This window comes from Scyliorhinus torazame, chromosome 4, assembly GCF_047496885.1.
Source record: "Scyliorhinus torazame isolate Kashiwa2021f chromosome 4, sScyTor2.1, whole genome shotgun sequence".
Classification (NCBI taxonomy): domain Eukaryota; kingdom Metazoa; phylum Chordata; class Chondrichthyes; order Carcharhiniformes; family Scyliorhinidae; genus Scyliorhinus; species Scyliorhinus torazame.
This window is the reverse complement of record NC_092710.1, coordinates 319,881,761-319,904,078: the sequence shown is the minus strand read 5'-3', so window position 1 is coordinate 319,904,078 and position 22,318 is coordinate 319,881,761.

Below are 22,318 nucleotides of genomic sequence, written 5' to 3'. Positions count from 1 at the left end.
TCCAGAGTCACGGAACCAACCGACTGGGTCAGTTCCATGGTATGTGTAAAAAGGCCTTCCGGCGATCTGTGAATTTGCATTGATCCCAAGGATCTGAATCGCAATATCATGAGGGAGCATTATCCAATTCCCAAGCGCGAAGAGCTCACATGTGAGATGGCTCGCGCCAAGCTCTTCACCAAACTCGATGCCGCGAAAGGATTCTGGCAAATCCAGCTCGATAAATCCAGCAGGAAACTTTGCACATTTAATACCCCCTTTGGCAGATATTGTCAAAACAGGATGCCGTTTGGGATCATATCTGCTTCAGAAGTGTTCCACAGGTGTTCGCATCTATGTCGACGACATAATCATTTGGTCCACCACCCCGCAGGAGCATGTTAGTCGCCTCCAGCACGTATTCAAACACATACGTGAGCAGGGCCTCCGCCTCAACAGGGCCCAATGCTCTTTTGGTCAGACGGAACTCAAGTTCCTCAGGAACCACATCTCCCAGTTGGGTGTGCGGCCGGATGCGGACAAGGTGGCTGCTATCACAGCCATGAAAACACCAGAGGACAAGAAGGGGGTCCTCCGATTTCTGGGCATGGTCAATTTTTTAGGGAAGTTCATTCCTAACCTCACCTCTCATACCACGGCTCTCAGGAACCTGGTCAGGAAGACGACAGACTTCCAATGGCTTCCTGCCCATGAGCGTGAATGGAGAGAATGCAAAACCAACTCACCACTGCCCTGGTCTTAGCTTTTTTTGATCCAGCAAAAGAGACCAAAATGTCGACCGATGCCAGCCAATCCGGCATTGGGGCAGTGCTCCTGCAATGTGGTGAGGCCTCATCGTGGGCCCCCATTACATATGCGTCACGCGCCATGACCCCCACGGAGCAGCGCTACGCGCAGATAGAAAAGGAGTGCCTGGGCCTTCTGACCGTTGTGGTTAAGTTTCACGATTATGTGTACGGACTTCTTCAATTCACTGTCGAGACCGACCATCGCCCGCTGGTCAATATAATACAGAAAGACTTGAACAACATGACGCCTCGCCTCCAGCGTATTCTTCTCAAGCTCCGGCGATACGACTTCCAGCTTGTATACACCCCAGGCAAAGACCTCATCATTGCTGACGCTCTGTCCAGGGCAGTCAATACTCCCTGTGGCCCAGCGGGATTCGTCAGCCAGGTTGAAGCCCATGTGGCATTCGTGGCTTCCAATCTACCTGCCTCGGATGAACGCCACGTCCAAATTCGCCGCGAGACGGCGGCTGACCCTTTGCTACAGCGTGTCATGCGCCACCTAACGGACGGGTGGCTCAAGGGCCAATGCCCTCAGTTCTATAACGTCAGAGATGATCTGGCGGTAGTAGACGGGGTTCTTCTAAAACTGGACCGCATTGTCATCCCACATAGCATGCGCCAGCTCATCCTGGAACAGTTACACGAGGGCCATCTTGGTGTGGAAAAGTGCCGCCGACGGGCCCAAGAGGCAGTGCACTGGCCCGGCACTAATGACGACATAGCCAACACAGTGCTCAACTGCCCCACTTGTCAGCGCTTCCAGCCGGCCCAACCACGCGAGACCCTACAGCCCCATGAGTTGGTCACGTCCCCTTGGACCAAGGTGGGCATCGACCTGTCCCACGAGCTGGGCAAGGACTATGTCCTGATTGTGGACAACTTTTCAAATTACCCAGAGGTGATACGTTTGCACGACATCACATCGTCTGCAGTCATCCGTGCCTGTAAGGACACCTTTGCTCGACACGGCATCCCACTCACTGTGATGTCGGACAATGGCCACTGCTTCTCAAGCCAGGAATGGTCCAACTTTGCCAGGAGGTACAACTTTGCACATGTGACATCCAGTCCCCTGTACCCCCCAATCCAACGGCAAAGCGGAGAAGGGCGTCCACATCGTCAAACGGCTCCTCTGCAAGGCTGCCGATGCTGGGTCCGATTTCTACCTCGCCTTGCCTGCCTATCATTCGGCCCCACTCTCCACGGGCCTGTCGCCAGCCCAGCTGCTCATGGGTCACACCCTGAGGACGACGGTGCCGTCCATTCATGTCCCAGACCTCGGCCACGTTCCGGTCCTTCGACGGATGCAGCTGTCTCGTGCACAGCACAAGGCGGCTCATGACTCCCGTGCAGCTGATCTCCCGGCTCTGGCTCCAGATGACAACGTCCGCATTCATCTTCCGGATGGTGGCTGGTCTGCAACTGCTGTGGTCCTTCATCAGGTGGCCCCCCGCTCGTTCCTGGTTCGTCTACCGGATGGCTCCATTCTGCGCCGCAATCGACGTGCCCTTCATCTCGTTCCGCACTCGCGACGTGATCCTCCACTATTACCTCACTCTCCTGTTGACCCTGACCTGGACTATGCAGAGATTCCGGTCACTCTTCATCCTCCTCACTCTGATGCAGTCCAGCCCGCTCCTCAGCCGACGGCCCCCGACCCACCCTTGAGGCGGTCAACCAGAATTCGTCGCCAACCTCAGAGACTTAATTTGTGAACTTTGTGGTCTTATGGACTTTCTGATTTGTTCTGTTCTTCTGTTTAATCGTTTACGTGGTTGGTACATAGTGTTCCAAGAGCTGGTGCAGACTCAATGGGCCGAATGGCCTCCTTCTGTACTGTGGATTCAATGATAATCTATGATTAATCTAGGACAAATGTTCGGCACAACATCGTGGGCCGAAGGGCCTGTTCTGTGCTGTATTTTTCTATGTTCTATGTTCATCTCGTTATTCTTGTGACATACTGTTTTTCTGCACCAGGCACCTTCCCATGTAAATAGCTTAGTTTTATGTACATAGTCCTGTAAATATTTCGCACACACGTAGTCAGGAACATTCACCATACACTATTTATTGCCACGCAGGTACATTTTTTATAAAATGGGGGATGTCATAATATACACCAGCATATCATGGTGCAGACACACAGTGGGACCAATCAACACACACAACACCCTAGCCAATCACCAGTGAGATCACACGCACTATAAAGACAGGGAGTATCAGAGTTCCCGCTCATTCGAGTTGCACCTAGCTAGGAGGACAGAGCTCACAGCCTGTAACACAGACATTCACCATGTGCTGAGTGCATCGACTGGTTAGGACAAGTCTTTAGTTAAAGCTAGTATCGTATTAACCTACACTCTGAGTATGTTTAACAGTTAATGATTCAATAAAATAGCGTTGCATTATTTCAAGTGTTGGTGACCTGTATGTGATCAAGAACACCCAACACATCAGCCAAGCGCCTGGCCCTGGTCCCATAGCAGGAATGGTAGGTTTGTCCCACCCAGCCCTTTCTTACCCGCAGTCGGTCCTGCTCTCTCAGGTGTGTCTCTTGGAGGATGACCATGCCGGCTTTCATATTTCTTAGGTGGGTGAGGACTCTGGATTTTTTCACTGGGCTGTTGAGTCCCCTTACATTCCAGGTGACTATCCTGGTGGGGGACTTAGAACATAGAACATAGAACAATACAGCGCAGTACAGGCCCTTCGGCCCACGATGTTGCACCGAAACAAAAGCCATCTAACCTACACTATGCCCTTATCATCCATATGTTTATCCAATAAACTTTTAAATGCCCTCAATGTTGGCGAGTTCACTACTGTAGCAGGTAGGGCATTCCACGGCCTCACTACTCTTTGCGTAAAGAACCTACCTCTGACCTCTGTCCTATATCTATTACCCCTCAGTTTAAAGCTATGTCCCCTCGTGCCAGCCATTTCCATCCACGGGAGAAGGCTCTCACTGTCCACCCTATCCAACTTCTGTCCCCTCGCTCCTGTGGGATTAACCATACTTACCTGGTGGACACGCCCCTGCCCTCCGGGGTTCCCCCTTGTTAGGGGGCCATCCAAGATGGCCACTGTCACTGCTCTCTCCATGCAGTCGGGCCCCTGCGCTCCGGGGTTTCCCTTTGTCCAGGGGGTACCTGACATGGCCGCCCACTGTGCGTCCGCCATGCGGGTAGCCCCCTGCAACCTGGGGTCTCCCTTTGCCCAGAGACCATACTGGGTGAGTGCTTGCAGCGATTCCTTGTTCCGAGCCCTTGGATGTGGCACTTTGTAGCTCTATTGTAATTCCCTTTCTAGCCTTGTTTGTCACTCCTTCCCTGTGTCCTGTCCCCCCCGGTCTCTCCCTCCCTGTGTTCCCCCCCCACCCCCCGGTCCCTCCATTTCCCCCCTTTTTTACCCCCCTCTCCCGTTTAACCCTCTTTTGTCCCTCTTTCCCCTGTTCCTATCCCCGTTTGCTCTCCCGTTTCTGTTGAGTGGTCCCCCCCACTGCCAGCCTGGCGCCTTCCCCCTGTTGGGGATGCGCTGCGGCCCTGCTTTGTTGCATGTCCCCGACTTTCCTGCTGGTGCGGCGGCCCCCCTCTCGGGAGTTACTGTCTCGCTTCTCCCCTGCCCGGCCTCTGCGGTTTTCTGCCCGCTCTTCCCCCATCCTACCCTGCACTCCTCTTGCTTGTTCTCCCTTCTGCGCTATTCTCGTTCCCTCATGCTGGGGCCTGGCCTCCCGCCTGAAGCGATCCCTCGAGTAGTGGTTTGCTTTCTGTTCAAGGTGCGCTCGCTGTGGTGGGGGCGGGGGGGCCTGGTGTGTTGCCTCACACCCCCCCTCCCCTCCCGTTGGTGTGCTGTTGCCCCTTGCCACGGGTCACTTATTTCTACCCTAGCTGTTGGTTTTCCAGCCCGTGTTCCTCGACGAACTTGTTTGCTTTGGCGGGGGCTGTGAAGAAATACTCTCTTTCTTGGTATGTGACCCAGAGTTTCGCTGGGTCCAGCATACCAAACGTTCTTGTGAAGAGCTGCTTTCGCTCTATTTAACTCGGCCCGTCTCCTGGCTAGGTCTGCCCCAATGTCCTCGTAAATTCTAATGGCGCGTCCTTCCCATTTGCAGGTTCTGTTTTACCTGGCCCAGCGCAGGATTGTTTCCCTGTCTTGGTGCCGGTGCAGTTTAGCTGTGACTGCCCTCGGATGCTCCCCTGCACTGGGCTTCGGGCGCAGCGACCGGTGTGCTCTGTCCATTTCTGGTGGGTTGGGGAAAGTTTTCCTCCCCACTAAGTTACCCAGCATCTCAGCCACGTATGCCGTGGGGTTTCTACCCTCGATACCCTCTGGTAGGCCCACTATCCTGACAATTTGCCTTCTCAAATGGTTTTCCTGGTCAGCCACTCTGCCCTTCAAGCTCCCCTGCATTGTGCCCAGTCTCGCCACCTCCTTCTCCAGGGCCGTGATCCGGTCGCTCTTGTCAGTCGCGGCTTTTTCCAGCTCCTTAATGGTCGCCTCTTGGGCTTCCAGTTTCTCCTCTTGGGATTCCAGTTTCTCCCCTTGGGCATCTAGTCTCTCCTCTGCTCTGCCCAGGGCCTGCTGCACCTCCATCAGGGCCTTGGTCGTTGCTGCCTGCACTGCGGTCTCAATATCTGTTCTGGCCTCAGCGCCTCGGCAAGGTCTGCCTTCCAGTTCCAGATCCCCGCTGACCCAAGGGGGAAAATGCTCCTGTTGCTGCGAACTTTCCGTTCCGCTGTTTTGTGCGCTGACTTGGTCCCCGCTCGGTCCCCACTTTGGGCTGGCCTGCCGCTCATCCCACCCGTGTTCTCCTGCCATGCAGGGTTCGGGCGGTTTGGAGAAATCTCTGGAGGTTGGCATCGTGGTCCTGGTGATCATGGCTGCAGATGGTGACGTTGTCCAAGTACGGAAATGTGGCCCACAACCCGTAGTGGTCCACCATTCGGTCCATCGTACTTTGGAAGATCGAGACCCCGTTCGTGACGCCAAAGGGGACCCGGAGGAAGTGGAAGAGGCGGCCGTCTGCCTCAAAAGCCGTGTAGTGGCGATCCCTCGGCCGGATTGGGAGCTGGTGGTATGCAGACTTCATATCCACCGTGGAGAACACCCAGTAGTGCGCGATCTGATTAACAATGTCTGCGATCCGGGGAAGGGGGTACACATCGAGGTGCATGTACCGGTTTATGGTTTGGCTGTAATCTACAGTCATCCGGTCCTGACGACCACCACCTGAGCTCTCCAGGGGCTATTGCTGCCTCGATGATGCCTTCCCCGCAAGAGTCGCTGGACCTCGGACCTGATAAAAGCCCTGTCCTGGATGCTGTTCCGCCTGGTTTGCAGTCGGCGGTGAGATTTGCAGAGAGCAGGGGAGGGTCGACCTTTAGGGTCGCGAGGCTACATATGGTGAGTAGGGGTAGGGGCCCGCCGAACTTCAGGGTTCGGCTCTTGAGGTTACATTGGAAATCCAGTCCCAATAGGAGAGGAGCGCAGAGGTCGGGGAGTACATATAATTTAAAGTTGGCATACTCGGCGCCCTGTATAGCAAGGGTTGCGGTAGTGCACACCCGGACCGGCACCGAGGGCGACCCGGAGGCAAGGGAGATGATTTGATGCACCGGGAAGATTGGGAGCGAGCAGCGTCTTGCCATGTCTGGATGAATGAAGCTCTCTGTGCTCCCGGAGTCGAAGAGGCAACGCGTTTCATGTCCGTTTACCCGGACGGTCATCATAGAGCTCCGGAGGTGTTTGGGTCGCGACTGGTCAAGGGTGACCGCGCTGAGTTGCGGGTAGCCGGCGTGGTCGGAGGTGCTGGGGCAGCCAAGATGGCTGCCCCCGTTGGTCGCACGTGTCGGTTGGCGTTGCAGATGTCGGCCAAGATGGCGTCCCCTGTCGGTCGCACGTGTCGGGCGGTGAGGAAGATGGCGGCTCCCATGAATCGCATGTGGCGGGCCTTGTGGGCGAGGATGGCCAAGATGGCGGCCCCCGTGAGTCACACACGCTGTGCAGGCTGGAAGATGGCTGCCCCCACGGACAACACGAGGCCGATGACCCGTCCGAGGGGGGGACAGAGCCGGCAGACACGCTGCCACACTGCGGGATCTGCAGGCCTGTGAGTCTGAGGGTTGGGCCAGCGATTTAGAGTTTTTGGACCTGGCCAGGCAAACTTTAGCGAAATGTCCTTTTCTCCCGCAGTCGCTGCAGTTCGCATTCCGGGCCAGGCGGCGCTGCCTGGGGTGTTGATGCTGGCCGCAGAAATAACATGGTGGGCGGGCAGCCACGCGGCACAGGCCTGGGGTATTCTTTGGTCAGGGGTCCACGTGGGGGTCGCGTCATCAGACGGGAACACGTTAAAGCTTTGGAATGCTACTTCCAGAAAGGAGACTAATTTTACCGTCTCTTCCAGGTCTAGGATGCCTTTTTCGAGTAGGCGCTGTCTCAAGTAGTTGGACCTGACTCCAGCCACGTAGGTATCTCGGATGGCGAGGTCCATATGTTGAGTGGCCGTAACGGCCTGGTAATTGCAGCTTCGTGCAAGGACTTTGAGGTCGCGTCGGTACTCTTCCAGCGATTCCCCGGGACACTGGCGGTGAGTGGTGAGGAGATGCCGCGTATATATCTCATTCATGGGCCTTACGTAGAGGCGCTCTAGCATCGCGAGGGCATCTGCGTAGGTGGAGGCCTACTCGAGTTGAACAGAGATTCAATGGCTCACCTGTGCGTGGAGGAGACTCAGCTTCTGTTCGTCGGTGATGGAAGGTGAGGAGGAGGCAGCGAGGTAGGCCTTGAAACAGCGGAGCCAGTGCGAAAAAATCTCTTTCGCCTTCACGGCCTGCAGATCGAGTTCCAGTCGGTCAGGTTTGAGGGCCGATTCCATAGTGGCGTTGTAGTTGATTAAATTGATGCGACCATCAATTCACACGAAACCAGGAATAGAAGTAAATTGTGGCTTTAATCAACTAGAACAGTACTGCCTGCTACTGATCTGTTAGTGCGACTGCTCTTATGCCTCCCCTCACGGGGAGGAGCCTGGGGCGGAGGCCACACAGGCCCCAACATGCTGCATCATAGGTAATACCTTACAATGGTCCATAGGTGGAGCCCACATGGGCAACAGCGTAATATAGATATGTACATGGTGAATTGTTACAGCAATACATTCACCACACAAGTTTCTATGATGTTTTGCATGGCCAGTTGCTATCAGCGAACCATTCAGAAAATGCCGCACCCTCTGCAATGTATTTGGGACCTGTGTGGCAGGGCATGTAACTGTGTATCCCCTTAACCAATTGGATTGAAGAATCATTCATGAACGCTGCAGCGACTAAACCAGGAAGTGCGAGCTACAATAATTAAATGCTAAATAATGTACAGAAAGCAAAAAGTGAGGGGAGGAAAGCTGGATTCAGAGCAACAAAACCCAAAGCAAATTTTTTTTTAAATCAAATACTTTTAAATCAACTAATTGATAGATTAAGGGATGGTGCTCCACACTTGGAAAATTGATTTTCAGTGCAAGCAAGATCATTTGGCAATAATTTGGTCTTGCTTCACTGTGGAAAGTGTACTTAGGCTGGAATGGACAACCCCGAACTTTCTGTGGTAAGTTTGCCGCAAATCTATGGCTTCAGCAGTGGTGTCATCCACCATTCAATATAATTGAATGGGGAACAAGGTGCCTTTTCCACGTAGCAGGGGAACACATCCCAGACAGCAAATTCCATATTTAACTGTACTCGCTGGAAGTTGCAGTTCAATCTGCAGATAAATGCCTCACTGTTATTGTGCTTCACTGGGACAGAGGAGTACAGTGAACAGGGGTGACAAGATAGAGCAGGAGCAGTTCGAGTGGAGGGGTTTAATTCGGATTTCCAAGGAGAGACAGAATTATAGCGGCAGTAAACTGATCAAGCAGCACATCCCCTTCACAGTCTCTGTGGTCCTTCATTGATGTTGAGTTCAGGCACTCGGTCATTAGGGTACCTCTTACTTTGTAAATGTTATGGGGTGGAGAACAGGAGTGTATGGGTGACACCCCCAAACAGACCAAGTATCACATATTCAGACTCGGTCACTTTTGTCATAGTAAGAAGTCTTACAACACCAGGTTAAAGCCCCAACAGGTTTGTTTCGAAACACTGGCTTTCGGATCACTGCTCCTTCAAAGCTAATGATTCGAAACAAACCTGTTGGACTTTAACCTGGTGTTGGAAGACTTCTTACTGTGGTCACCCCAGGCCGGCATCTCCACATCATGACTTTCATCATATGCACAAGGGAAGATGGTGCATGTGGCCACAGAGTGGAGCTGTTGGTACATTAAAACTCTTCAGGGTTGATGAACAATCCAGCTGCCTTCCATGAACAGCGCAATCCCACTTTTCAATCTGAGTTGAAGTTTTAAAATGTTGTTTCTAAATCCATGCAGATGGGCTTTTTTTAAATCCAGAAAATAATATTATTCTGGAAAATCTAAAGTGAGAGAAGACTAAAGAAGCGACTTCACCCCCTTCATCCCCCTGCCCCCCCCCCCCCCCCCCCACCCTCCACAGCACAGAAGCATGCATGTCGTAGAAATGTCAAGCACCAGCTATGGGAATGGGATTGGAGAGTGATTTTGTAACAGTCATTTGTGATTTAGATCAAGTGGCCCAGTCAACTGAGCGTTGGACTCAGGCCCAGAAGGTCTTGGGTTCAAATCCCAGCTGTGTTTCCTCAGCCTTACATCTTTCCAGAAGGGGGGGGGTGGAAATCACACGATGTTTATGCCTTCAGATTTGGAGGGAAAACTGGGGGAGGTCAGATCTGGCTGTACTTGCAGGACCGATGGCCAATGGGGATCAATGCTACGCCTACTCGGCATTCTCCACACGGTCCTCTGCAAGTAAGCTTCTCAAAGGTTGGAACATTTCCCTTAGCTACTCCTGCTCTATTGTCCGACAGAAACTCTCGACCTCTCCATCTCCTTCTCAACCTCTACCTCTTTGTCGAACTTTTGGTCACCCATCTGGTTTACATTCCTCAGAAATTCTTTGAGACATTTCCCGACCAGCTTATATAAATGTGTAGCCATCTGGGATGGCCATGTCCCGGTTACAAAATGGAAACTCGCAAGGAATGCAGGGACAATTGGACAATACTAAGAAACAAGCAGGTACAAGGTCTGTCTGTTGATTAGAACCTTAAGCTCTCAGACAGGACAGAAACTGCTAAGCAATCGACATACTAATGAGCCAAAAGGGGACAAAAGGGAAACATTTAGATACACAATGTTAAGGCAGACACCCCGGTGCCAGAAGTGCCAGAAATTGGTTGTAAAGTCAACCCCAAGAAGGCCCAGATTCTGAAAGAAAAAGTAATTTGCTTGGGAACAGTGATCACTCATGGTAAACGCGAGATCGAGCACAAGAAAATTGACTCGATCGTCAAATTGCCCCTTCCCCACAATGTCTCAGCCCTCCGGTCATTTTTATGACTGGTTGGCTACTGCCGCAACCATATTGACGGTTTCGCCACTAAAGCAGCGCCCCTTTCCGAACTTCTCAAGAAGCAGACACCTTGGCAATGGCTTCCACATCATACAGATGCCGTGGATGCTTTAAAAAGAGCACTCAGCACAGCCCCCGCACTACAGGTCGCAGATCCACTTTCCCCAAACGCAATCGAAGTTGCAAGCACCGACCGAACCCTTTCGGCCGTGTTCCTCCAGGAACGCCATATCCAATTACGCCCCATAGCATACGCCTCATATGTGTAATACCCTGGAGAACAAGGATTTTCTGCCTGTGAAAGGCACCTGCTCGCAGTTTTTTGGGCAGTACAATACTTCGCCTACATCACAGGACTCAACCCCATCACCATCCTTACAGAACACACACCGACACAGCTATTGTTAGATGGCGGACTTAAAGATGGCATAGTCAGCCAAATCCGCGCAGCCCGTTGGACCCGTCTTTTGCAGGGACGGGACATCACAGTAAAACAAACCAAGACCCACACCTTCCTTGCCGATAATTTGCAGTATGCAGGCACCCCTCATGAATGTGAGATCATCACCACGAAACAGAACACAGGCCCATTTATTCCCAAAACACCTCCCAGGAAAACAGGTAGTACACCGCAGAGACCCCAGCCCACAGACAAGTGCGCACCCCTGGAGATTTATGTGGATGGCTCATCCACAGTGTTAAATAGAGAGAGAATTACCGGTTGCGGTATTTATTTAGAGGACGCCAGGGACGCGCCCTAGATGAGATTGCATTAAAGTTGCCAGGACACTTGGGCTCGCAAGCAGCAGAACTGGCAGCGATTGCATACATTGTAGACCACCCCGACTCGTTACCGACCCCAGCAGACATCTATTCAGACAGCTTGTATGTCTGTAATAGTTTGACGGAATTCCTTCCCCTGTGGGAAACAAGAGGATTTGTTTCCGTGGATGGTAAACCCCTATCCTCAGCCCCATTACTCTGCCATATCTTAGAGACAGCGAAGGATAGGAAATACGGAATAATTAAGGTTCGCAGTCATCACCGTTCTTCCCCCCCCTGGTAACGTTAAAGCAGACGCCCTAGCAAAGGCAGGCTCCAGGCATGGTTATTTTTGGAACACCCCCCCCTCCCCCCCGAAAGCACCCCAGTACACGCAGTTCAGGTCTCACAGACCAACATTCAGGATCTAGCCAAGGCACAGAAACAGGACGAGAAACTCAGGGAAGTTTTAAAGGAAATCTTCCCAGCCCCGTATGATAAATACAAAAACTCAATCACCACACATGACGGTGTGATTTTAAAGGATGGCATTTATATAGTTCCCAGCCAGGACAGGAACCAGATCATTTGTCAGTTCCATGACAATCATGGACACCAAGGAATTGAACCCACCCTAGTCCACCTCAGACCGCTCTGCTGGTGGCCTGATTTAAAAATCGATGTAACGCACTACATTGAGAATTGCTTAATCTGTGCCCAGAACAATCTGGACAGATATGCAAAAAAGGCTCAACTTAGTCATACCCGCCCCGTTAATGGACCTGGACAAATCTCCAGACAGATTATATAGGACACCTACCCCCGTGCAGAAATGGTTATAAGTATGTGTTGGTGTCATAGACACCTTCACAAAATAGGTGGAAGCATTTCCATCACGAACTAATACGGCCAAGACAACGGCTAAAGTATTAACACACCACATCTTTACAAAATAGGGCTTACCACGCAGTATAGAGTCCGACCAAGGCTCCCATTTCACCGGACGTGTAATGAAAAACGTCCTCACGATTTTCGGCATGAGACAAAAGTTCCACATCGCATACCACCCCCAGTCATGTGGTATTGTAGAACGAATGAATAGGACATTGAAAGCCACCCTCTGGAAAATGGTACAGCAGAATAACAGCATCTGGGATTCAGTACTCCCATTTGCTTTGATGTTTATAAGAAACACGGTATCTATGTCCACAGGATACACCTCCCACACCCTCATGACCGGACGCCCCATGAAAGGCACTGAGTATTTACTAGGACTGGACTTGGCCAGCCCCGCAGTTACAGCCCTCGCGCATAAAAATGTGGTTAAACAACTGATACAGAACATAAAGGCAGCCCAACTCACAGCAGCAGTGAGACTTGGAACCAGGAAGAAACAGAGCAAGGCTTGTTTCGACAAAACAGTACACACCACTGAGTTTACAGTAGGGCAACAAGGTATGCTTTCCCTTTACAACCCCAGTTCATTCCTTTCCACAACATTTCCGGACTGTACTCCATTTCAGACAAAGTCAGCCCCTCAGTATACAAAATAACCTATCCCAATGGTAAGTCTGCGTGGTTTCATATAAACCAGCTCAAGACTTTCGGTTCGCAGAATAACCACACACCCCACATCCTGCTTGCAGCAGCATACGAGCACGCTCCGCCCACAGATGACGTATTCTTACCCTCCCCCAACCACTCCAGCCCGTCCTCCGACACGACTTCAACTCCACCCCCAGAGACACGACTCCGCCTCTCTCTTCCCTCAACCAGCAGCGACAGCGACAGTGATAGCGACGGCAATGACGATAGCCACAGCACACCACTCCTGCACCAGGCCCCACTCCCAGCGAATCTGAGCATGATTCTAATGACCATTTGAGATCACTTATATCAAAGCCCCTGACCCAGACCCACCGCCCGACGATTACGGATTGAAGCATAGTAGCTCCAACCTCGAACACGATTCTGGCACCGAGACAATTCGTTCAGGCTCATCCAGAATGATGAGATGGACCCCAATTCGCCCCAAGCAGCTTTAGCACGGTTACTACAGACAAGAGTTTGGCAGCTGGGAGAAGATAATGACAGAGTCTGGCTCCCACCAAACAAATCCCTTTGCGACCCTGTTCGCTATTGAGCAGTGAGGTGTCCAGATGATGGAGAAAAAAGGAACTGATGGAGAGATACGTTGTCCTTTCTGATGGAACCTGCACCATGTTTATTGTATGTTTGTTCGTTAGTGTTAACGTGAAGTGTTGTTCGTAACCTCGAAAGTTTTCACGGCCCTCACCCCTTTAACGCCCCCTGGCTGTTAATGGAACAAGTTTGTCCCCAGACAATAGTTCAGAGGAACTAGTTTGTCAACAGAAACCTGTTTAAAGGTACAAGTTTGTCGCCAGACAACCGTTCAGGGGAACTAATTTGTCGACAGCCATGACTCATAGCTACTCTCCTGATTCGAGAGGAAGTCCCCACAATGACCCATTCTTGCTGGTTGCTCAGGCATTGGTGAAACGGCATTGGTCCCCGCCCTGCCTGAGGACCCCCCCCCTCTCTCGCCCCCTCCCTCCCCTCCCTCCCCCTCCCCTCCTTCCCTCCCCCCCCTCTGGTCAGTTACGCTCGGGTAGAGCACATACGGCATTGATCACCATCCTACCCGGGGATTCCACCCATGTCTTACCCGCCGCGGCCGATACGCACCCCATTTTGACTCATTACCTTCAAAGTTCTTTTGTTTGGTTTTGGCAACCCTTGTGTTGCTTCCCTATGCTATTTACATCCTCAAACACTGGGATGGTAAATCACACAGGCTGCGAGAAGGCTCGCAATACGGCAGTATTTTTCTTAGATGTCTAGTCCAAATATTCAGTTTAAAAATAAATAAATGAGGGAGTCAATGATGGTGACCAATTATAAAGGGAAATTGGCAGTAAAGGACAGACAGACAGACATACGAGATCTTAAGCAAGATAATAACAGAAATTATGCTCGTGTTCACAGAACTCCGGAACCTCAGGAACCCCAGAGGAAGACAAAGAAATCCGACAAAGATGAAGACAGCCTTCGTGTTCACGTGGATCTTAGCGGGATCCCTTCAGTTGCACGCGGACGCTATCCCCGTGACCCCTACCACACAAACCGTAAATGATTCTCACCCCTGCAATAAATGGAACCCCGAGATAACTCGCCCAGCGACAGCTAGCAATACCCCGACCTGGTGTGATAAGTTTATCACCTGGTACTCACTCGCATATGTAGTCGAAGCACTCTTAGTGCTGGCGATACTTTACAGTGTCATGCAAACATTTAGAGTTAGGAAATGGCAAAAGAGAGCATATCGCTGTCGCACACCATTATACATGTTTAGGTCCCCCATTTTCGGATTTCACCAGACCCCCGAACCCATTGAGACGGATTAAAGTGCATCCATTTTTCTTTATGTATTTCTGCGTAATAAAGAGATGTAAACCTCTGTGTCTGACTGCCAGGCCAGAGAAATTTGTGTGCTGCTATTTTGTACAGTTTAAGATGTATAGATTTTTTGGATTGTTTGAATGTAGATAGTTTATTGAGAATAGTTAGAGGTTCCAGTTTTTTTATTTTTCTGTAATGCATGTACTAATGTCATAGTGCCCCGTAGAGTTTTATGATAATGAATGTATTTTAAATGGTTTTGGTAAAATTGTGTTGCATAGGATAGGACAGTGTAGAGCCTAAGTATGGGTGCCCTGTTTGGTCAGAGGATGAAGACGACGTAGTAGTGTGATCCTTCACGCTTTGCATTGAGGATCACAAGGAGGGTATGTAGCCATCTGGGATGGCCACGTAACAGTTACAAAATGGACACTCGCAAAGAATGCAGGGAAAATTGGACAATACTAAGAAACAAGCAGGTGCAAGGTCTGTCTGTTGATTAGATCATTAAGCTCTTAGACAGGACAGAAACTGCTAAGCAATCTACATACTAATGAGCCAAAAGGGGACAAAAGGGAAACATTTAGATACACAATGTTAAGGCAGACACCCCGGCGCCAGAAGTCACTCAAACAAAGCAGACCAACGGTCACCTAGGACACGCCCAGCAATCAGGGAACAACCCCTCTATTGGAAGTAGATCGATACGAATGATTGGGAAAGAACCAATTAATTGAGGCCAAGTTCAAGGCCCGCCCAGAAGCGCGCAAAGCCGTTTTTAGTATAAAAGGAATTTCCCAAGGGAGAATCTTTCTTCTTTGGCTTTGGCTCTCAGTGAAGAGAGAGACCAGCCTAGCAACTACACCAGACCAAGTAAGTTCCAAGTCAACGCATGCTACGAGATAGACGCTCCTAGTTGCTATCCTGTAAACAGCTCATCCCAGCAGCCTCAGAACTGTGTAACGGCCATTGTTCCTCTGACTGAGTGGGCACCCGAAGCTAAGTATAGGCTTTAGTAATAGTGATAGCTTAGTTTGTAGAGTTTATGCATGAGTAGATGTGACTGTGTGTAAATAAATGAGCATTGCTTTTGAACGAATTGGTATATCGAGTTTTGATCAGTATTCGGTTCTGAACTTTGTGCCGATGTCGAACGATACCTGCCGACTCTTGAGCAAATTAAACAGAGCCAAATTAAGAGGCAACAGCCAAAGTTAGCAACAAATACAAGTTGTTGTTATAAGCCAGGTTCCTGCACACCGTACTCCCGGTAGCTTTAATAATAATAATCTTTGTTGTTAGAAGTAGGCTTATATTAACACTGCAATGAAATTACTGTGGAAAGCCCCTGGTCGCCACATTCCGGTGCCTGCTCGGGGGAGAATTCAGGATGTCCAAATTACCTTACAGCACGTCTTTCGGGACTTGTGGGAAACCGGAACACCCGGAGGATACCCATGCAGACACGGGGAGAACGGCAGACTACCCACAGAGAGTGACCCAAGTCGGGAATCGAACCTGGGATCCTGGCACTGTGAAGCCATGGTGCTAACCACTATGCTGCCATTCTGCCCAAACGTGGCGATGTGGAAGCTGTTCACAGCAAAGTGCCGGCCTTTGATTCTCCTTCTGCAGCACATGCACAAACTTGCAGCGTTCTTGATCTGTGATCACACTCGTCCCAGATAGCACATGGCTCCATGCCACATTCTCTCAACAGGGGGAGATGGCGGCACAGTGATAATATCACTGAACTAGTAATCCAGGGGCCCTGGCTGACACCCTGAGGAAATGAGTTTGAATTCCAAATAGTAGCTGGTGGAATTAAAATTCAATTAATTAAACTGGAACATGGGACTGGATTCTCTGTTCTAGATACGAAGTGCTTCAGCCAACGGGGACTCGCTTCTGGTCTCCGCTGGCGCTAGGAGCGGCGCCCGGGTGCGATTCCCTGTCCTTTTCCAGGCATGGGCGAGAGATCACGGGATTCTGTGAATTCGGTTATCAGGATTTTGAGTGGGCGGCCAGATACCGAGATCCAGTGGCTGCTTCCCCCCTCCTCCCACGACTCAAATCCCACCCCCTTCTACTGGCATATAGGGGTATCCCCGCCGCCCCTGTCACCACAGGAATAAAGGGTCAATAATGCATGAGGGTGACTTGACCGCTGCAAATCAGACCCCCAACAAATAACCGCCATCAGACCCTCAACAGCGACCACCATCAGAGACCACCCTCTTCAATGAAGAGTACAGGGGGGCATGACAGGCCCAACACCAAGCAACACAGGACTATTGTGGCAAACAGCATAAGCAGCAAGTAATAGACAGAGCTAAGCGATCCCTCGATGAACGCATCAGTTCAAAGCTCTGCAGTCCTGCCACATCCAGCCGTGAATGATAGTGGTCAATTAAACAACTCACTTGAAGAGGAGAAGACTCCACAAATATCCCCATGCTCAATGAAATGAAATGAAAATCGCTTATTGTCACAAGTAGGCTTCAACATGAAGTTACTGTGAAAAGCCCCTAGTCGCCACATTCCGGCGCCTGTTCGAGAGGCTGTTACGGGAATTGAACCGTGCTGCTGGCCTGCCTTGGTCTGCTTTCAAAGCCAGCGATTTAGCCCTGTGCTAAACAGCCTCTGGCCAGATGGAGGAGCCCCGCACATCTGAACAAAAGACAAGGCTGAAGCATTTGCAACAATCTTCAGCCGAGTGGATGATCCATCTCGGTCTCCTCTGGAGATCCCCAGCACCACAGATGTCAGTCTTAATAATAATAATCATTATTATCACAAGTAGGCTTACATTAATATTGCAATGAAGTTACTGTGACAAAATGGAAATGGGGGGGGGGGGGGGAGACTCTCCACTATGGAGTCATATCAGGCACAAAAGGAAGTTGGCTGTAGTGGTTGGAGGTCATTCATCTCAGCTCCAGGACATCACTGCAGGAGTTCCTCAGGATAGTGTCTTAGGTCCAGCCATCTTCAGCTGCTTCATCAATGACCTCCTTTCCATTATAAGGTCAGAAGTGGGGATGTTTGTGGATGAACGCACAACGTTCAGCACCATTCGCGACTCCTCAGATAATGAAGCAGTCCATGTCCAAATGCAGCAAGACCGGGACAATATCCAGGCTTGGGCTGACAAGTGACAAGTTACATTCGCGCCACACAAGTACAGGCAATGACCAACCTAGAAGAGAGGATCTAACCATTGCTCCTTGACGTTCAGTGTCATTACCATCGCTGAATCCCCCGCAATAAACTTCCAAGGGGTGACCATTGATCAGAAACTGAACTGAACCAGCCATAATTAATACTGTGGCTACCAGAACAGGTGAAGGCAGTAGAGCGGAGCTGCTGATTGGCTGTTGCGGGGGCAATTTGCATACGCCTGCTGTGCTCACCCTAACTTGAAGGTGTACCTGAGCAAGAGACCCTAGCTGTTCAAGTGAAGACAAGCATCCAGCAGAGGGCAGTAGAGCGGAGCTGCTGATTGGCTATTGCGGGGGCAATTTGCATACGTCTGTTGTGCTCACCCGAACTTGAAGGTGGTTTGTGGAGGAGCTGTTGTCAAGTGACACTTAAACTCTAAACACTTCTTCAGTGTTTCCCTCCCTACCCACTCCTCTAACCAAAAAAAAAACAACTGCTGTAAAGATCAAGAGGAAGGGTTAGGTTTAGGGAGCTAAATATCCAAGGGTATCAGACTATACGAAAGGATAGAATGGACGGTAAGGGCGAAGGTGTAGCTTTGTTGTTTAAGGATGGCATCCGGGCAATAGTAAGAGATGATATTGGTGCTATGGAGGACAAAGTTGAATCAATGTGGGTGGAAATCAGGAATAGTAAGGCGAAAAGGTCACTGATCGGAGTAGTCTATAGGCCACCAAATAGTAACAGGATGGTAGGGCAGGCAATAAGCAAAGAAATTATTTTTGCATATAGAAATGGTACAGCGGTCATCATGGGAGATTTTAATCTGCATATCGATTGGTTTAACCAGGTTGGTAAAGGCAGTCTTGAGGAGGAGTTTATAGAATGTGCCCGGGATAATTTCCTGGAACAGTATGTAATGGAACCTACAAGGGAACAAGTGGTCCTAGATCTGGTCCTGTGTAATGAGGCAGGATTGATTAATGATCTCATAGTTCGGGATCCTCTTGGAAGGAGCGACCACAATATGGTGGAATTTAAAATACAGTTGGAGGATGACAAGGTAAAATCAAAAACTAGTGTTTTGTGCTTAAACAAAGGCGATTACAATGGGATGAGAGAAGAACTAGCTAAGGTAGACTGGGAGCAAAGATTTCATGGTGAAGCAGTTGAGGAACAGTGGAGAACCTTCCGAGCGATCTTTCACAGTGTTCAGAAAAGGTTCATACCGACAAAAAGGAAAGACGGTAGAAAGGGGAAAAATCGCCCGTGGATATCTAAGGAGGTGAGGGAGAGTATCAAATTGAAGGAAAAAACATACAAAGTGGCAAAAATTAGTGGGAGACTAGAGGACTGGGAAGTCTTTAGGGGACAACATAAAGCTACTAAAAAAGCCATAAAGAGTAAGGTAGACTATGAACGTAAACTGGCTCAGAACATAAAAGCAGATAGTAAAAGCTTCTACAAATATATAAGACAAAAAAGAGTGGCTAAGGTAAATATTGGTTCCTTTGGAAGATGAGAAGGGAGATTTAATAATAGGAGACGGGGAAATGACTGAAGAGCTGAACAGGTTTTTTGGGTCAGTCTTCACAGTGGAGGACACAAGTAACATGCCAGTGACTGATGGAAATAAAGATATGATAGGTGAGGACCTTGACATGATTGTAATCACTAAGGAGGCAGTATTGGACAAGCTAATGGGGCTAAAGGTAGACAAGTCTCCTGGCCCTGATGGGATGCATCCCAGAGTGTTAAAAGAGATGGCTAGGGAAATTGTAAACGCACTAGTGATAATTTATCGAAATTCACTAGACTCTGGGGTGGTCCCAGAGGATTGGAAAGTAGCAAACGTGACACCACTGTTTAAAAAAGGAGGTTTAACTGTTTCGGCAGAAAGCGGGTAATTATAGGCCGGTAAGCTTAACTTCGGTTGTAGGGAAAATGCTGGAATCTATCATTAAGGAGGAAATAGCGGGGCACCTGGAGGAAAATTGTCCCATTGGGCAGACGCAGCATGGGTTCACAAAGGGTAGGTCGTATCTGACTAATTTGGTAGAATTTTTTGAGGACGTTACCAGTGCAGTAGATAACGGGGAGCCAATGGATGTGGTATATCTGGATTTCCAGAAAGCTTTTCACAAGGTGCCACACAAAAGGTTGCTGCATAAACTAAAGATGCATGGCATTGAGGGTAAAGTGGTAGCATGGGTAGAGGATTGGTTAACTAACAGAAAGCAGAGAGTGGGGATAAATGGGTGTTTCTCTGGTTGGCAACCTGTAACGAGTGGGGTCCCTCAAGGATCAGTGTTGTGCCCGCAGTTGTTCACAATTTACATAGACGATTTGGAGTTGGGGACCAAGTGCAATGTGTCAAAGTTTGCAGACGACACTAAGATGAGTGGTAAAGCAAAAAGTGCAGAGGATACCGGAAGCCTGCAGAAGGATTTGGATAGGTAAGGTGAATGGACTAGGGTCTGGCAGATGGAATTCAATGTTGCCAAGTGTGAGGCTATCCATTTAGGGAGGAATAACAGCAGAATGGATTATTATTTAAATGGTAAGATGTTAAAACATGCTGCTGTGCAGAGGGACCTGGGTGTGCTGGTGCACGAGTCGCAAAAAGTTGGTGTGCAGGTGCAACAGGTGAATAAGAAGGCTAATCGAGTTTTGTCTTTCATTGCTAGAGGGATGGAGTTCAAGACTAGGGAGGTTATGCTGCAATTGTATCGGGTGTTGGTGAGGCCGCATCTGGAGTATTGTGTTCAGTTTTGGTCTCCTTACCTGAGAAAGGACATATTGGCACTGGAGGGAGTGCAGAGGAGATTCACTAGGTTGATCCCAGAGTTGAGGGGATTAGATTATGACGAGAGGTTGAGTAGACTGGGACTGTACTCATTGGAGTTTAGAAGGATGCGGGGGGATCTTATTGAAACATATAAAATTATGAAGGGAATAGATAGGATAGATGCGGGCAGGTTGTTTCCACTGGTTGGGGAAAGCAGAACTAGGGGGCATAGCCTCAAAATAAGGGGAAGTAGATTTAGGACGGAGTGTAGGAGGAACTTCTTCACCCAAAGGGTTGTGAATTTCTGGAATTCCTTGCCCAGTGAAGCAGTTGAGGCTCCTTCTTTAAACATTTTTAAGAAAAAGATCGATACCTTTCTAAAGAATAAAGGGATTCGGGGATATGGTGTACGGGCTGAGAGTAGAGAGTGGAGCTGAGTCCACAAAGATCAGCCATGATCTCATTAAATGGCGGAGCAGGTTCGAGGGGCCAGATGGCCTACTCCTGTTCCTAGTTCTTATGTAAGGCTCGAGGGCAGGTAGAAGTTGAACCATGAAGTCACAGCCTGCAGGGAAGGGATTGGCTGGTGACTGGCAAGTTATTTTTTCAAAAATTTATTTTCCCCCAGGTGTTATCGTGCGCGGTGCAGAGGTTGCAGAGTGAGTGCTTGCTGAGAAGGGGAGTGAATAACAGGTAAGCTCTTTCTTTCTTTTTCTTTTTTTATCTAAATGGGATGGCAGGGGAGATAGTGCAATGTTCCTCCTGCAGAATGTTTGAGGTGAGGGACGCCGTCATTGTCCCTGCTGATTTCATCTGTGGGAAGTGCACCCATCTCCAGCTCCTCAGAAACCGCGTTAGGGAACCGGAGCTGGAGCTGGATGAACAGCGGATCATTCGGGAGACTGAGGTGGTCATAGATAGAAGCTTCAGGGATGTAGTTACTCTGAAGAATAAAGATAGATGGGTGACGGTGAGAGGGGCTGGGAGGAAGCAGTCAGTACAGGAATCCTCTCTGGTCGTTCCCCTTAGTAACTAGTATACCGCTTTGGATACTGTTGGGGAGGGGGGGACTTAACAGGGGTAAACCATGGGGTACAGGGGCTGGTTTAGCTCACTGGGCTAAATTGCTGGCTTTTAAAGCAGACCAAGGCAGGCCAGCAGCACGGTTCAATTCCCGTACTAGCCTCCCCGAACAGGCGCCGGAATGTGGCGACTAGGGGCTTTTCACAGTAACTTAATTGAAGCCTACTTGTGACAATAAGCGATTTTCATTTCCATTTCACAGAATCTGTCCCTGTTGCTCAGAAGAGAAGGGGGGAGAGGAGTAGAGCAATAGTTATTGGAGACTCCATAGCTAGGGGGATAGATAGGAGATTTTGTGGGAACGAGAGAGACTCGCGGTTGGTGTGTTGCCTCCCAGGTGCCAGGGTGCGTGATGTCTCGGATCGTGTTTTCAGGATCCTTAAGGGAGAGGAGGAGCAGCCCCAAGTTGTGGTCCACATAGGTACCAATGACATAGATAGGAAAAGGGACAGGGATGTAAGGCAGGAATTCAGGTAGCTAGGGTGGAAACTTAGATCTAGGACAAACAGAGTTATTCTCTCTGGGTTGTTACCCGTGCCACGTGATGGCGAGGTGAGGAATAGGGAGAGAGAGGAGTTGAACACGTGGCTACAGGGATGGTGCAGGAGGGAGGGTTTCAGATTTCTGGATAATTGTGGCTCATTCTGGGGTAGGTGGGTCCTCTACAAACGGGATGGTCTACACCTGGACCAGAGGGATACCAATATCCTGGGGGGGATATTTGCTAATGCTCTTCGGGAGCGTTTAAACTAGTTCAGCAGGGGCTTGGGAACCTGAATTGTAGCTCCAATATAAAGGAGGTTGAGAGTAGTGAGGTCATG